We start from the raw sequence: 18781 nt of genomic DNA on the forward strand, positions 1-18781 counted from the left end.
AGTAAAGGCAGTGTTTGCTTATGTCTTTGCATTTAGCCTTACTAAATGGTCTTGTATTGTTAATTCCACTTTAGCTTCTGGAAATACGCCAGTGTGTAGCCACTAGGCCATGAGATAAATCAAATCAATGCAGAGTTGACAGTTGAAAAACTTCTCTGCCCAGATTCAGAAAACAAGGGCTCCTTCAACTCCCTTTGGAAAGCCTTCAGGCATCAAAATCCTGGCATTTCTATTTTTTGAGACCACTGAGTAGTAGTCTTGTTTTGATAATCATTTAAAAGTATTTTACTTATTAGAGCAGGATTTTCTCAGGCATAAAATCACATTTATATGTTAACCTGGCTTTAACACCTCAAAGCTACCCATTGTTTCTAATCAGAAAAGACTGCTTGGTGACTGGCTCCTTGCTGGTTGGGGTCCAACACTCTGCAGGCTTTGGAAATGCCTAATAACAAACCTGGGATTCCAGTGAGGTTCTACTATGGGTCTGGCTTTGAAACATATTCTCTTTTTCTAATTTAGAAAAATAATGGCACAAATAACCCATACACAACTCAGCTAATTTGATAGGACTCTCAAGCTTTCTCCTGGTTCTCCTTTAAGACTCTTGGATACATAATTCGTATATGGTAATACAATTCACCCATATAAAAGGTACAATTCAGTGTTTTTTTTCTTTTTTAGTATATTCACAAAGTTGTGCATCCAAAGCCACAATCAATTTTATTTTATTTTTATTTTTTAAAATTAAATTTATTGGGTTTGGTTAATAAAATTATAAAGGTTTCAAGTGTACGATTCAATAATACATCATCTGTATATTGCATTGTGTGTTCACCACCCAAAGTCAAATCTCCTTTCCTCACTATATATTTGATTGAACCCTTTTAGCCTTATCTACATCCTCCCACCCCCCTTCCTCTCTGGTAACCACTAAGCTGTTGTCTGTGTCTACGAGTTTTTGGTTGTTTATCTTGTTCACTTGCTGCTTTCAGATTATATACCACATATGAGTGAAATCATATGGTTCACAACTTTTTCCTCTCTTATTTCACATAGCATGATTATCTCAAGATCTATCCATCCATGTTGTCACAAGTGGCAATCCCTATCAAAATCCTATCAGCAATTTTTAAAGAAACAGAACAAAAAAATCATCAGATTTGTATGGAAGCACAAAAGACCCCAAATAGCCAAAGCAATCCTGAGAAAAAAAGAACAAGGCTGGAGGTATCACACTGACTTCAAATTATGCTACAAAGTGGCAGTAATCAAAACAGCATGATATTGGCAGGAAAACAGACATATAGACCAATGGAACAGAATTGAGAGCCCAGAAATAAACCCACATATATATGGGCAAATAATTTTTGAGAAAGGAGCCAAAAACATGTAAGGGAGAAAAGAAAGCTTCTTCAGTGAATGGTGCTGGGAAATTTGGAAAGCCACATACAAAAGAATGAAACTAGACTGCTGTCTATCACTATACACCAAAATTAACTCAAAAATGGATCAAAGACCTAAATATAAGACCTGAAACAATAAATTGCATAGAAGTAAACATAGATATGAAACTCATGGACCTTGGATTTAGAGAGGATTTTATGAATTTGACCTCAAAGTCAAAGGAAGTAAAGGCAAAAATAAATGAATGAGACTATATAAAATTAAAAGCAAAAGAAACCATCAACAAAACAAAGAGGCAACCAACTGAATGGGAGAAGATATTTGCAAACAACGCCTTCCATAAAGTACTAATATCCAAAATACATAAAGAACTCATATGAGATATATTCCTGGGATGCGTGGTTGGTTCAATAACTGCAAATCAATTAATGTGATGCACCGCATTAACAAAATGAAAGATAAAAATCATGATCATAACCAATTGATGCAGGTAAAGCATTTGACAAAATCCAGTATCCATTAATGATAAAAACTCTCAGCAAAGTGGGATAGAGGGAACATACCTCAACATAATAAAGGTCATATGTGACAAACCTACAGCTAACATCATACTCAATGGAGAAAGGCTAAAAGCATTTTACTGAAGATCAGGAACAAGACAAAGATGCCCACTTTAATCACTCCTCTTCAACATTGTGTTGGAAGTCTTAGTCACAGGAATAAGCCAAGAAAGAGAAATAAAAGGCATCCAAATTGGAAAAGAAGAAGTAAAACTCTCGTTATTTGCCAATGACATGGTACTATATATAGAGAACCCTAAAGATTCCACCCAAAAACTGTTAGAACTGATTAATGAATTCAGTAAAGTAGCAGATTACAAAATAAATATTCAGGAGTCATTGGCATTTTTATACACCAATAATGAACTTTCAGAAAAAGAAATTAAGGAAACAATCCCATTTACAATTGCATAGAAAACTATAAAATACCTGGGAATCAAATTAACCAAGGAGATAAAAGACCTGTTCTCAGAAAATTGTAAGTCATTGAAAAAAAGAAATTGAAGAAGTTACAAATAAATGGAAACATATACCTTGCTCATGGGTACAAAGAATCAGCATCATTAAAATGTCCATACTACCCAAAGCAATCTATAGGTTCAATGCAATCCCTATAAAAATTCCATTGGCATTTTTCAGAGAGCTAGGTCAAATAATCCTAAAATTTATATGGAACCCTAAAAGATCCTGAATAGCTACGGCAATTATGAGAAAGAAGAACAAAGTTGAAGGTATCACACTACCTGATATCAGACCATACTACAAGGCTACAGTAATCAGAACAGCATGGTACAGGCAGATACATTGATCAGTGGAATAGAATAGAGAGTCCAGAAATAAATTCACGCCTATACACTCACTTAAATATGACAAAGGAGGCAAGAATATACAGTAGGGTAAAGACAGTCTCTTCAATAATTGGTGTTGGGAAAATTGGACAGATATATGCCCCCACCCCCCCCCAAAAAAAGAGACTGGACCACCTTCTTACACCGTATACAAGAATAAACTCAAAATGAATTACAGACTTAAATGTAAAACCCGAAACCATAAAACTTCTAGAAAAAACATAGGCAGTAAACTCTCTGATGTTGCTAACAATAATTCCTTTTAGATATATCTCCTTGGGCAAGGGAAACAAAAGAAAAAAATAAATGAGACTACATCAAACTATAAAGGTTTTGTATAGCAAAGGAAACCATCAACAAAACGAAAAGTCAGCTGACTGATTGAGAGAAGATATTCGCTAATGATACATCTGATAAGAGGTTAATATCCAAAATATATAAAGAACTCATACAACTCAACAACAAAAGAACAAACAATCAAATTAAAAATGGACAGATGGATCTGAACAGATACTTCTTGAAAGAGGAAATACAGATGGCCAATAGACATATGAAACAATGCTCAAGGTCACTAATCAGAGAAATGCAAGTTAAAACCACAATGAGCTATCACCTGACACCTGTCAGAAGGGCTATCATCAATAAATCAAAGAACAACAAGTGTTGGCGAAGATGTGGAGAAAAGGGAACCCTCATACATTGTTTGGTGAGATTGCAAATTGGTGCAGCCACTATGGAAAACAGTCTGGAGGTTTCTCAAAAAATGAAAAATGGATATACCTTTTGACTCAGGAATTGCGCTTCTGGGTATTTATCCAAAGAAAACCAAAACAATAATTCGTAAAGGTCTATGCACCCCAATATTCATGGCAGCACAATTTACAATAGCCAAGATATGGAAGCAACCTAAAAGCCCATCAACAGATGAATGGATAAAGAAGTTATGGTTCCTATATACAATGGAATATTACTCAGCCATTAAAAGAAATGAGATCTTACCATTTTCAACAACATGGATGGACCTAGAGGTTATTATGCTGAGTGAAATAAGTCTGACAGAGAAAGATAAATATCAGGTGATTTCACTTATATATGGACTCTAAGGAACAAAAAGAAACAAACTAATCAAAAACCGCTCACAAATATAGTGGGCAATTTGGTGACGGATAGAGAGGAGGGCTGGGAGAATGGGGTGAAGGGTTAATGAAGTACAAATTAGTAGTTGATAGATGGTTATGGGAATGGGGAGCACGGCATAGGGAATGCAGTCAGCAGTAATATATTGGGTAGGTGGAAAACCAGGGGATAGAAGGAGCAGTTGGAGGATCGTTTTATAAACTATGTAAATATCTAACCAATGTACTGTATACTTGAAACTAATTTTAAAAATAATAAATAAATAAAACTGATTAGAAAATACATTTTCTGATTAAATATCAGCTTGTAAAAATCAGTAGCATTTCTCTGTACCAATAACATCTGAAAACAGCTGGACTTACAGGAATGAATAATCTATTACTCTTCTATTTCACCTTATTTAAAAAATTTCATCTCATTTTTAATTTTTTTCTTGGAATAGTATTATAAGACATCAGCTATTTCTTTCAGTCCTTTAGAGTGTCACTCCATTGTTGGGGAGTCAGTATGCTTGCATGGCTCCTGACAAGAAATCTGTTGTCATTCTTATCTTTGTTCCTTTGAACAAACTTTCTTTGTTGTTTTTTAGCACTTAGATTATGATATGTCATGGTGTGGTCTTTTTCCTCTTCCTCTTCTTTCTACTTCGGGTTCATTGAAATTTTAAATTTATGCATTCATAGTTTTTATAAAAATTTCCAAACTTTTTGTCCTAATTTCTTCAAATCTTCAGAAACTTTATTAGATCTATTAGTGTTTTGTCACAGCTAACCGATGGTTCTTATTTCCCTGTTTCATTTTGGGTAGTTTCTATTGCTATGTCTTCAAATTCATTCATCTTTTCTTCTGCAGTGACTAAAAGTGCATTAGTACTTCCAGCTCATGTATCTTCCATTTCAGATATTATATTTTTCATCTCTGGGTGTTTAATTTGAGTCTTTTCTATAGTTTCCATGTTTATATTTATCACGCCCAATCTTCTAGTTTTCTCATCAAATGGAGTTATATTTATAATGATTGTTTTCATATCCTTATATGATAATTCTATGATTTGTGTCATTGCTGAATCTGTTTCTGTTTATTATATTTTTTTCTTGTTTGAGTTTTATCTTACTGATTCTTTGCATGTCTAATGATTTTTATTGGATGTTGGATATTAAAAATTTTATGTTTGGTGTTGGATTTTATTGTATTCCTTTGAATATTGTTGCACTTCGAGGTTGGATGCGGTTTACTGGAATCAGTTTGATCCTTTTGAAGCTTGCTTTATGCTTTGATAGGATAGCATCAGTGCAGCCTTTAACCTAGGGCTAATTATATCCCACTACAGAGGCAATACACTTATGAGGGCTCTAATCAGTGTCTCATGTATAAAGTTTTTCTAATTTACTCGTGTCCCTTTGTTAGCTTCTAGGGATTATTATTTTCACTTTATTTTTCAGTGGTTCTTTCCTTGCTTTTGGGTAGTTTCTATCCTATAAATTGGCAGCTTAATACTCAGCTAAAGACATACCTCTTCTGAAGACCTCTTGAGTTCTCTCTTGTGTAGCTCTCTCTTCTCTGGTATTTTTCCCTATAAGTTTTAATGGCTTTGGCCTCCGCACACTCTTATCTCTGTCTCATCATCACACAAAATTCACTGGGCTCTGTTTGTAGTCTCCCTCCTTACACTGCAACATGGAAGCACTCTCGAAGCAGTAAGCTGAGGCAGTTGTAGTAATTGCCTCATTTGTTCCCCTTCTCTCAGGTATCACAGCCCTGTACTGCCTATTTTCCAATGTTCGTAAACCATTTTCTTCATATATTTTGTCCAGTTTTCTAGTTGTTTAATTTGATTACTTTTAGTCCATCATGGTTAGAAGCAGGAATTAATACATATTTCAGATGTCAGATTGAATTTACACAGTTAGGCCTTTCCAGTGATTATTCTTCAGCTTGTTAAAATGCATATGTATATGTGTGTGTGTATATTTCTCTCTGAGTCAATAAAGATAGTATGTAATTAAAAGATACCTTTTTTTGAACCTAGTAGTTAGTATAGGTACCTAGAAGATAAAATATCTTTCTTTCTACACATTGGGAAAATGTAAAGCCATTTGCAGCACTAAATTACTCCAAGTGACAATACCCTGGTTAAGGTGATAATAGCAGCAAAAGTAACTCATCTGAGATTATGCAATGACTTTAATCACCCTAGGTCCAAATGGTAAAAGTGGATACTCATCTGTCACACAGATTGTAAATGGAAGAAGACAGAGGCAGGTGGTGAACATCAACATAGGTTGAGAGTCCTCACATTTCCAATTTTCTTGTATGTCCCCTACTTCTGGAGCTGCTTTCCCTTTTTCTTTCTGTGTGTTTTTATATACCCAGGTTGTATCACTGTCCCTGGATAATAAGAGATGCCATTCATCCATTGCTTATCGTGTGCCTTGCACTGTGCTAATAAGGACTTTATATATTCTCTTTCATAGAATCCTCACATTGTGGTATTACTATTACCATTTTAGAGATGGAGAAACTCAGATATAGAGCAGTTTAATTATGTCCTTTAAGACCACGCACCTAGGAATTGGCTGAGCTAGGGCCAGAACCCAGGTGTTTTGGATGCCATACTCTGTACTTTTACTTTCATATCTCCATCTGAATTGTTTAAAAAGCTAGGGCTTCCCTGTTCTTCTGTATTAATTTCTGCACCATCTGGCACTCTTTGTACCCTCCCCCCAATATCTATTTTCAGTTACCCTGGCCCAGAAAGAGCCTGAATGTTATTCAACAACAGGCTTCTATCAATCTGAGAATGTTCCATGTTCTTATTGAGTTCTATTTTATCGTTTTATTATGTTATTTATTTCTGCTCTAGGTGGTGGACTTCCTTACTGTCTCCTGCATAGACCTTGTTCATTGCTGCCTTTAAATCTCATGTTCTTTCAGAGCTCAGGACTTTAGCTCTTTCATGTTATCTTTCTTGATGGACCACATCTTGAAGAAATCTTTCTAATATGTGAGTTATCAGCATTTGCTTTGGATTTCGTTACATCACCTTTCTGACTTTTTCACATGGTATATTGAATCTCTAGTTGTTTATGACACAACACCACTATATTTATATTATAACCTGTTCAAAATTCCCAATCATAAAATATTCATTGAGTTCCTAATATGAGCAAACACTCGATTTGATAGTACCCTTTTCCTTTAAGACAATCAGTCTTTTCATTGTTAATATTTGTTATTCTTCCAGTTATTTAGTATGGAGATCTGCCAAGTGACAATATTTGCTCCAATAGAAGCAAAAGGACACCTGAGTTGTATAGTTTCCATTAAGCTCATGCACTATACACTGAAGGCATGTAGAATCACTCTCAGTCCATTGATAAGACCTATTGCAACACATTGGAAGCCACAAGTCAGTGTCCATAGGCATAAGGGACAGTTGATAGCAGAAAGAAGAAACAGATGAATCTAACAAGTACAGCAAGCTGCTAGATAGTTATTTCCTTGTTGAGATTGATATCGTCATTGAGCATCACATTATAACCTAGTGCAGTAAGTGATATTCCTAAAGATCCTGAAACAAAATGAATACCAAGTCTTCATCAAATTCCCAAAATATATAAACTGTGGAATAATGTGTGTGTATACTTTATACTCACATATGAATAGAAAAGCTAAATTTTAGTCATTATACTTTATACACACACACACACACACACACACACACACATATATCATTATATATTTTATATTTTAAGAAAGTCAGAGAAGTATATGAGACATTTTAGAATGATTTTCATGGAAGTAGTTAGGATTTAAATATTATTTTAGTTCACTTAGATGTTATCACAGTGGAACACCGTATTCCCCAAAAAGGTTAGAAAAATGAGGAGCCATTGTATTGATAAAATAAGAATTTTTTCTTTCTACATGGTCAGATTAATAAACACACTTTAAAATAAAATAATATAATAGCTACCTCCTTCTTGGTGGCATGCTCTCTGTACTAAAGTCAAGTGACAATAAAAGGTAATGGGTTAGAGGAAGAAAATTTTAATTTCTTACTTTATTGGAGTAGTGAAGCACAAGGGATCAGTGTTAGAATTTGAACTGAGTGACAGGATGAAAGAGGTTTTTATTTTAAAGGTAAAATAAAGTTTGCTGCACTTGAAGTAAAATTTAAAAATAGAACATTTACTCAGTTTTCTTGGCAATATTATACTTCTCGCATCAAACTCAACTTCCTACCCTCCAGCCTCTTATATTATTATTATTTTTTTTTGGAAATTGTATCATCATTTGAAATGAAGTACGTGATTTTTAAATAATTCTTTCCATTACAAAAATGAGTCGATTATTTTTTTCTTGTAAATTGAAAGCTACTGTGACTGTGTCGTGATGCCATAGCCTCAAAATGGATATAACGTGCAATTCCCTCAGAAGCACTCCAGTTTTGACCTGCTGGGTGCCAGAGGTGAATGTGAACATCTCCACATAATGTGAAGCCCCAAGCACATTGAATAGAGAATCCACATAATTGGTGAGTTCTGAATTTGGAGTTGAAAGGAGTACTGGATTTGGAGTCTAAAGGCCTGGGTTCTGGAACTGGCTCTGTCTCTTATTATTTGGAAATTAATCTCAGACTCTGTAGTTAGGAAACATAGCAAGTGGTATGCCAGTAGTAAATTGACACCCTCTTTGGTGGCATTCAATAGTCCCCCACACCATCTCCACTCTTGTCTTCCTCAGCTTCAGTCAGATCATCTTGACGCATGCTCTCTCCTTCTTTCCAACTGTCTCCTAACCCCTAGGTGTCTCCTAGCCTGAGAAGTCTGTTGGGCTTCATGGACAAATGATATTTGTGTAGCATTTCAGCTTATACCCTGAGGTTTTGCTTCAGTCCTCCCCTGTATTCCCAGAGGCACGCATTTGAGAAACGATCAGAGGAGCCAAAGACCCCTAATTTTGCATGCATAAACCCTACGAGTCATCGAGATCATTCATCTGACTCGGAGCAATCGCACACTGCTCCCTCTTATTTCTTTCCATTTAGACCTATACAGATGTTTTTTTAGTTTATTGAACACTGACATATGACAGTTTTTAAGATATAATAAAAATCCTAACAGTAAGAGCATTAAGCAGTATTTGTCAAGTGATTACTATAAGTCAGGCACAAAAACTCTTTGACATATAGATATTGCTGAGGAACCATCCTAAGAGAAGGTGAGGGATTTACCCAAAGTTATGTGCTCCCAAATAGCAGAACTTGATCTCAGAGCCCAGGTCTTCATTCCAGCACATCTTATTGCCTCTTTATACCCTGATGTCTCTACTGTGTACATCAGTGCTTCTCAAATGTTATGTGGATATACATCACCTGGGAATCTTGTAAAATGCAGATTCTGATACAGTACCTCTGCAATGAGTCCTGGAGTTCTGTGTTTCTACTAGGTTTCCAGATGATGCCTATGCTGCTGCTCCATGGACCACATTTTGATTTGTAAGAGTGTCCACTATCAGAAATACGAGGGGAAGTCAAGAATATTAGAACCTGATTGGGCATTTTTAACAAAATTATTGTTGAAATGATATTACAGGATAAAATGTTCTTTTACTTTTAAAGACCGTATTGAGTTAGGATGAAATATTTTGTTCAAGTAACAAAATTTTTGTAAAATTTAGGTTAGGGAATGTGCCAGGTTAAAATACTTTTACCCTACTTTCTGACTTAAGTCTGACATCGGTGACATTTAAAGCAGGGGTCTTTGAATGTGCTTCAGGAATATTTTATGCTTCCCATGCCCAAAATTATATACAAAATTATTCATGTATGTGCATATGTTCATTTTCTGAGCAAAGAATCCGGAACTGTTCATCATATTTTTCTTGGACCTGTGAACCAAAATAGGTTAAGAACCACTGCTCTAGCAGAAATATGCACTCCTTCAAATGGTTCTGGAATTTCCTTATTATCACAGCTTCGACCAAGAAGGTTACATAGAATATATATACAATTTATTTGTATCAGATAGATGCTGTGAGTTCCCAAGCTGTTGACTACATAATTGAAGCCTTTTGAAAATGCCAGTTGATCGCTATAATTAGGTAAAAATAAATGCATTAGACCTTTTAGATAACTTTCCTGATGATTGTCAGCCAAAATCCGGTTAGAAGTACTCCCTAATTTTTCTAGAGTTGAAAGTCAGTGACCTTCAGCTCCCTCCTCCACGCTTGTAATTGTCATTAGAGTTGTAAATGCAATAGCCTCAACTGGTAGTATGGTGAAATTGAGGCCTATCAGTACTTATCCAGGTCTCTGCACTTTAAACATCTGTAACCACAAAATGAGCTTGATCAATATTTGATTATTAGTCACCAGGAGATAATTGCAGAATTAAAAAATCGAAAGTAATACATACGTATGAACTTGGAATATTCTAAGCACACCAAGCCATTTTAATGATTCAACCTGGAAGCAGCTCTGATCCTGATAAAGGCCATGAAAGACTACACTTTAAATCAATATCCACCCAGTTTTGCATTTCCATGTTTTTCCTAGAGATGAGTACATAGGAACTATGGCCCTGGAGCCAGACTGTATAGATTCAAATCCAAATTTTTCCACTTTATAGCTGTGTGATGTTAGACATATTACTTGTCCTACGTCTTAGTTACTTATTCCTGCAACATGAGAATAATAATAATATGATAGTACTGAACTCATAGAGTTGTTTTGAGGATTAAATGAAGTTACCTCTGTAACTACACAGCCCAATGCCTGGAACATAGTAAGTATTCATGACTTCTAGCTCTTATTACTATTCTCTAGGTCAAAAATAATGTCCTTTTTTACAAGAGCATTGATTATGAGAAGTTAGTTTTGCCTATGAACCTAAACTCTTTAAGTTAGTAGGCAAGAAATTAAAAACTTTTATTTATCATAGTCTTTCCACCCATTACCTACTTACTTTCACATTGATCACTGTTTAAATGCCTCATTGTTTTTCTACTCTCCTATCTTTGATCATATGCATTTCTCCTCTGTTCTACTCCACTCACTTACCCACTAAGTTTGATTAAAGTGGCCTCTGAAGACTTGCTCAGCGTCTCTTTTGGAGTGTTGTGTTCTAATAGGCAAGGCCAAGAAAGGGAGGAGAAGTACCAAGAGAGCAGTAGTAAACATTGTAGGTGTTTGGCTTCCAAATAATGGGAATAGTTTCATGGCCCTGCAGGTCATTTGGCTTTTTTGTTGACTGTTTCCCCATGAGTTAACTGTTACAGCATAGAGCATATCTTTTTAAAAAATATATTTTTTTAAAAAATTGAAGTATAATTGACATGTTGTAACATTACTTTCAGGTATACACCATAATGATTCAATATTTGTGTGTGTGTGTGTGTGTGTGTGTGTGTGTGTGTGTGTGTGTGTATAGCAAAATTATTACCACAGTAACTGAGTCTTCAACTTCTATTTTCAGTGCCCAGAACAAAGGTTTATCTTGCACTAAGAAGGTGTTCAGTTGATGTATAATGATAATTGAATTGAAGATTGAACTGAGCTCAAAAGCTGATCTCTAAGGTTCCTTCCAGCCTGAAAATACAGATTCCTCTGATTTCAGCCATGACAGCTCTGGCTAAGCTTCCTGGAGGGAAACCTTGTGTTCCCTTTGTTTTAACCATCTCTTTCTGGTTGAATAGTATAGGTTTTCAATCAAGTCCTGGGAGGGTGTCAATTTCCTGTTGTACTTACCAGGATGTGATAGGATTTCAAATAAGACCCAAACGATATGAATCCAGGAGTTGAGGTATAGCCATACATTCTGTATATACCATGGTCTGAAAATGTGTTACTCTTTAGAACAGTCATTCTTCTTTATGATGCACAGGATTTCTTACTGGGGTGGCTATTAGGTAGTGGGAGGGGTCATTTCAAACCTCAGCCTGCCATAGCATGGCTCTAGTTACAAGGTGGAATTGCTTAAGAGGTTAGTCCTTGAACTATTAGTTACTTGGCACGTGATGTAAGTTAGGACCATAGAATTCAATATTCTCCTGTTTAGGGAGAAGAGGTTGAAGGCCCTTGAACCTCTTGGGTTTTGGATTACAATTTGCTAATTAAATGTAGATTTTCATTCCTAAATGCTTGTAATTAGTAATTCTTGTAATTTGTCTTGGTTTTTATTAGGCAATCTATTTGGGGAGCTTGAAGCAACTGAGGCATTGCTGGCTTTGGTGAAGTTTATTTAATTTATTTTTATGACATTCTTCATCTTGGAACTGGGGTTTTCAAATATTGCTTTTCTAGTCATCGTTATTGATTTTTCGGTTTTTATTTCAGAATTGAGATTGTCTCAGAGTGTCAAGGAAGCATTTTATGGTGCTCTGTATTAAAGTTGTAATGTCCAAGAAAATTGTTTGATTGTGGTATCTAGGATGTGGTACCTTATTGAAAACGTTCCAGATTTTAACAATATTTATTATCCTTGATTTATATTCCAAATGATCTCATTTTCTTTAAATTAATATTTTGTGCAATCTTTGAGAGTCCATTTTGCTTTCTAGTATAATTTAGACGCATTTCATTGGCATTTGCCATCATTCACCATCGTTGAGCATTCAAAAAAAAGCAAATACATTCTTTGTGTAGCATAGAACCTCTCTTCATTTTAAAATTCACATTGAACATAAGCTGAACCAATTGCTAAAGCCTTGGTAGCAGTAATTTTACAACTGCTTATTACTTGAAGGAATACATTTTGTTAGAGAGTTTTTCTTTTTTTTTTAATCGTATCCCTCCAAATGGTTCTCTTCTCCCACCTCATTTTCTTTTAAATATTCTTACTCCTGTGGTTCCCTTAGAATATCATCAATTCCATCTCCTCTAAGAAGACTTTCTTATTTCCTCTCCTTCCACATTTGGAATTGATGGCTTTGTATTGGTACAGTGGGACTTCATCAACCATTTTCTCATCCTTCTTACCAAGGTGTGGCTTGTAGAGTTCATTGAGTGCCTGGCCACTGTTTCCATTAGACAGGCAGATACTTGAGAAAAGCCAGAATGCAGTTTGGATCTGATCCCTATAGTGTCTTGCACATTGCCTGGCTCATGCATGTGTGTTGCATGAACGACATTTCATATTATAGTGAGCTGATCCTTTTAGGGAGCATTAATTGAGTCAAATGGCCTGTGTGAAATAGATTCTACCATAAGTGGACAGAGCTGAAGGGTTAGAGTTGGAGAACTTAATTTAAGCCTCAGATCTGTTACTGATTAGTAGTGTGAGCTTTAGTTACTTCATTTTCTGAGCTCAGTTTCCTCATTTTGTACATTGTAACTATTAATAATACCTGATGTACATAATCTGAAAATATTCTGTGAGGATTAAAAGAGATTAGAAATATATGTACAAACTTTTTTGAAATTGTAAGTATAAATGCATATAAATTTCCATTTTTTAGAACCTCATTTTTCTTTATCTGTAAAAGAGGTGTTAATACCTACCTTCCTTACTGGGTTATTGTGAGGATTAAGTAAGATAACGTATATGGAAGTGCTTAGCGAATAGTAGGTGTTTAATAAATGTGGCCTGGATTGTCCTGATGTAGAGATTTCCCAGACCTTGGAGAATGTGTGTTGAAGCCAGGATGCTTGTATCTTGGATTAGACAACTTTTTTTGTTAGCCTTGCTAGCTCCAACTTCTCAGCTATAAAATGCAAAGTAATTAAATTTTCTAGTAATTGTTTACAGATCTTTGAATGACAGCCAATAAAAAAGGCTAAATATTATTCTTTTAGAATTCATGTCCTTGATATGGGGGAAATATCATATTTATTTGCACATATTCCTGTCTTGTATTTTGAGAAGCAGACTAAGAAAAATGTTTCTCCCTCTGAATTTCCCACTTGAAGGTATTATTTGTATTGAAAAAACAATGGTAGCTGCAAGCAAAGGAGTGCGATTTTCCTTTGCCAAGGTAAACCAAGGGTTAAAATCAAATCGTAATCAGGCCCCTGCTGGTGGGCTGGAATGAGAGCTAATTCCTTAGCAGTCACTCACTCTTCTGCTCCCTCAAGCTGTCTCTCATTTCCCTCCCATCGCAAAGGAATGGATATTCCTTTAGGACCGTGCATGGGCCACCTTGCCTCTATCCCTCTTTTTCCCACCAACACATACTTCCCAGAACCTCTCCACCCTGTGGCTGATTTTTCTTTCCTGGGACCAAAGGCAATCAAGCCTAAAAACTAAAACTTATAAGCAAAAACAATCTTAAATGTAAACACCTCCCTTCCACACACACACCATGTAGATTACTTGAAAATAAGCTGTTATTTTGTCTCCAGATCACAAATAGCCTCACTGAAAGCTCTATCACTAAAAGAATTGTTGATGGAGAAAGGAAGGTCACGAGATCCAGATTCTAATTAAGGTAGCACTTGATACCTGTGGAACTCTAGATGGGTCTCAATTCATTAGTAAATGGGGACTGGTATCCCAAAGGTTAATGAAGTTTGCCTAAAGTGGCAGTGGATTAAGGCCTTCTTTTCTCTCGTAAATTACTCATCCTCCATTCCTCTTTGTCTCTTGACATTTTCACCACAAAGGGACTGGGGTGCTCAGAAGATTACTCAAGCAAACTCATATTTGTCATAGGACATGATTATAGACCTGTGGAAAAAAAGTATTTCAGGATTTTCTCTTTACTGAAGACCCTCATTGTAGGATTGTGGTTTTTAAATACCCTGCATTAAAATGACCCATTAGCAAAACCTTTCAGTTACAACATCTTTTCCAATGAAGATTTTCTTTTAATGACTCTCTTTGGATTTTCATTTCACATCCTTTTGGATACCCTGAGGCTGTATTTTTTATGGATTAACAGAATGTTGGTGTAAACCCAAGTGTCATCTCGATACCTCCACTCTGCCTGCAAAGTTTTGTGATCTTAAAGGTGTGCTGGATTTTAAAATAAAACATTCACTTCTTGTCCAAGTCTTGCTCTGCAGACTTTAGCCGTTAAGTGTGCTTTTCTAACAGATGTGTTACGCCTCCTTGTTTCTATCAACTAAAAAAAATGAATTCATTCAAGGTTTTCACTGCCATTCATCAAGGGCCCCTAAGAGGAGCTTTCCAGAAAGGTCTGTGCTAATTGCAAGCTAACCAGTTTCTTAGCTCATAACAAAATGCTCAGACAGACATCTTGGATGAAAAGCAGCTGGCTGGGTTCCTGACTTTTTTCACATGTCAGCTTGCTAGCCTTTGCAGGTGGGGACTTCGAGACAGCTCATTATCTCTCAAGCAGGGCTGGGCCTGCACGTACCAGGGTTCCATCTTCAGAGAGTTTACCTCTAATTTAGGGTCTTCATGCCCTTTAAATCCTGAACTTAAACATTGAACTGAAGGGATCATTAAGTGTAAACTCCATATTAAAACCAATTTAACTTCTCCCCAGCTCTCTACTTCTTCTAGGGGTACATTAGCACCTTGTAGTCCTACAATTACCGACAATTTGGCAGTATGTGCCACCTGCTGGGATGATAATCTCCAACCTGAACTCCTACCCTGGCTATCAGTGTCTTGCTCTGCAGTTTCATTGTCATGAGGAAGTAGAATTCATTTCCTTTACTCTTGGACTTCTGCTTTGTGATCCATGGCCCTCTCTGAGGTGGCAGAGACACAGAAATCATCCTGGACTCTCTGCTGCCAGTGTTCTGCCATGGGTTTCCCTTCTGGAAGAGGGGTTGTGGGAGATCCTCTCCAACTTGGTGGAACACCCAGCCAAGTGCAGGGAGGCCTTTGGCAGTCACCTTGGCCTGGATATTGTGCTGGACCAAGGACTGAGCTGCGATTCGGGTTTTCTATTCTCACACAGCCAGTTTGAGGGGATGGAAGCACAGGTGAGATTCTGAGGAATCTTGAGTGGAGCAGTTGGCCTCTCTTCAGTAGCACCAGGGAGAACAAGAAGTGTTTGGTCTGGACCTTGAGAGAGTTCCCATCAGCACCTCTGAATTTAGCTATGATGTGGCAATCGGGGATGTTTGTGTGGAGGCTTTTACCATGACCAGTTTTTTTGGCATCTCTTGTGCCCTAAGGAAGTATTTCAAAATTGAGATAAATTTTGTATCCTGCACCTTTACGGAATTCATTTATTCTAATATTTTTTTTGGTGGACACTTAGTCAATAGTATAATAACTTTGCATGGTAACTGATGGTTACTAGACTTAGAGCGGTCTATATATCATATACATCATAAGGTATATAAATGTCTAATCACTGTGTTGTACACATGAAACTAATATAATATTGTATGCTAACTATACTTTAATGAAACATATTTTAAAAAGGATAAAATTGAAATAAAGTTGTGTTGATGGTTCTGCTTATCGATTCAAATGCTTCCTTTTTCAGGGGCAGCTCTAGGATAAATTCTTCTTGCCAGTTTTTATGGATCACTTGTTTGTCTAAAAGTACACACAGAGAATGCCTAAGTCCAGAGCAAGAATGCTGGGGAAGTACCCTCTTGGATGTAAGGCAAGTCTACAGCTTCAGGGTTATTGATAAACCTGGCAGAGGGCAGTGTATAAAACCTTACTTGAGGAGAAATCTGGTATGCATTGCTACTCTCAGGAAGTAGGAGAGTGTTTCAGAAAGCTGTCAAATGCATAAAGATGTTGTCTCATCACTTGGGGGTCAGTGAAGCTTTGGATTCATCTTGCAGGAGCCTGAATCGGCAGCTGCTCACAATTTCACCCTCCATCGAGGTCAACTGTCTCCTCTCCAAGTCCTATATTAAATTCTTGCTCTTGATCATTAAGTAGATTGACACTTCTATTCTTAATCATTTCATGTGTTTATTTAACTGACGGCTGTTCATGTTATTAAAGCCATGCATTCATTTTGTCACTCTTGTTCAATCAGCAAATGTGTTTTGAAATTAAGTCTATGCTGGATATGTAGTTTCCACAAGTATGAATGGATGCTTCAGGCAAATGCAGTTTAATGGAGTATGCCACTCAGGCTTCTGGTTCTCAAGTATTTTAATATATTTTTATAGCCAGAGGTCTGATGGCAAGGAGAAATTGCTGGGAATGAGAGCTCTGGAATAACATAATATTTAGATGTATGAGCAAGAACCCAGAACCTCTCATTGTTACCATGGGTATCTTAATTTCTTGTCTTTCCTAGGAGAATTTTAAGAGGATGAGTGGGAATAGAAAGAGCAACAAGCTTATGTCATGGATACAGTAGAAAGGGTGATCTGAAGCATCCTGCCCTGATCTCGTGGTTTTACAGTAGCAGCAAGACAGCAAAACAATGTAATTGGTACCTTGCATAGATTTGTCACTGAGGACCCAGTCACAAAATGTCCATGTTGCATGTTTCAGTGCTTACCAGTGCCAAAGCTTCCTCCTTCTATACGATTTTTTTTTATTCCTGAGACATTTAATTAGCTTTAATGAAGTTTGGGGAGATTGCAGAAGGTGATGGGCTGGGTTGGGAAATGGTTCGATATTCATATGACTCAGCCACGAGACTCAGCAGTACATTGCCTTTAGTCTTGAGGACTTGTGGAAGGAAGCTCTGGGCCTCTGCAGAGCTTTGGTCAGCTTGTCTAGAAAGAAAGCATTTTGTTGATTGTTTCATGGCTATCTTTTTTTAATTGTTAAAAATATGTTTTAAAACCTTTTTTTTTTGGTAATATAATTCAGAAACCATGTCACATTTATTTAGTTATTTCCTAATTAAAGAAACAAACAAAAAACAAAAACAAAAACAAAACAAAACAAAAAAAACAAACCACAGCAATCATGGTAGTTTCTTAGTATCCCAATGGTTCACTGAGTCAGCTCCTGTCTTAGTCCATTCAGAATGCTATAACAGAATACTGTAGACTGGGTAGCTTATAAACAACAGATATTTATTATTCAAAATTTTGGAGGCTAGGAAGTGTGAGATAAGGCACCAGTAGATTAGATATCTGTTGCTATCTTGCTTCCTGGTTCATAGACGACCATGTTTTTGCTGTATGCCCATGTGGCAGAAAGGGTGAAGGAGCTCTCTCTTATAAGGACACTAATCTCATTCATAACCAAATCACTTACCAAAGGTTTCACATCTAAATACCATCACATTGGGGGGTAAGATGTCAACATATACATTTTGAGGGAGACACAAACAATCTATAGCAGTTTCAAAATGGGATTCTGTTAAATTACAAGACTTAGTTATGTACACAAAATTTTACTGAGGCCCTTGATTCGTTTCAGAAGCACTCTATTGGAAATGCTTGCACATGGGTTCTAGTGACTCTGCTTACCTAAAACTGAGATTTTGGGTAAGTCATTTTTCCTCTCTTCTCATTTAATATCCTCATCTGTAAAATCAGGGGTCTCTTGTTCCCCTCTAAGTCCCTCACTATCATTAACATTCTAAGATTTAAAAAAAAAACTCATAGAAGGTAGCCTATCATTTGGAATCTTTTCCACATATGTAGTTTAAACAAATGGAGAGTTAGTTGCAAGACTGACTTTCAAAATCTAGTACAAAGACCTTTATCTATATTGGATTCTAAACTGCTTTCTTAAGCAGGGCTATAATTACTCTCACTTCTCTGCATCAATAAAGGACAAATTGTGGATAATTTGAAGGCCTTTCCCACCTCTATTCCCACCTCCTGTAGTTGTAGGTTTTGTGCCCCGGAGTAATATTGAAATGCATTCATATCTTTAGCATATACCTACTAATCGCGATGAGAAAGGACCCCTAGTTTTGAGAGGCAAGAAAGGATAGTGGTCAAGGCTTAACATATTTGTTGGCAAAGGGGGCATC

General features: G+C 36.5%; 1 protein-coding gene across 1 annotated transcript in view; it reads left to right on the top strand.

Moving 5' to 3' along the window:
• The window catches only part of HS6ST2 (heparan sulfate 6-O-sulfotransferase 2), a 327544-nt gene that overhangs the window by 35713 nt on the left and 273050 nt on the right, over positions 1-18781 (top strand). The gene's annotated exons all lie outside the window — the stretch shown is intronic.

The sequence above is a fragment of the Pteropus vampyrus genome, unplaced genomic scaffold (assembly GCF_000151845.1).
Source record: "Pteropus vampyrus isolate Shadow unplaced genomic scaffold, Pvam_2.0 Scaffold548, whole genome shotgun sequence".
NCBI classification, from domain to species: domain Eukaryota; kingdom Metazoa; phylum Chordata; class Mammalia; order Chiroptera; family Pteropodidae; genus Pteropus; species Pteropus vampyrus.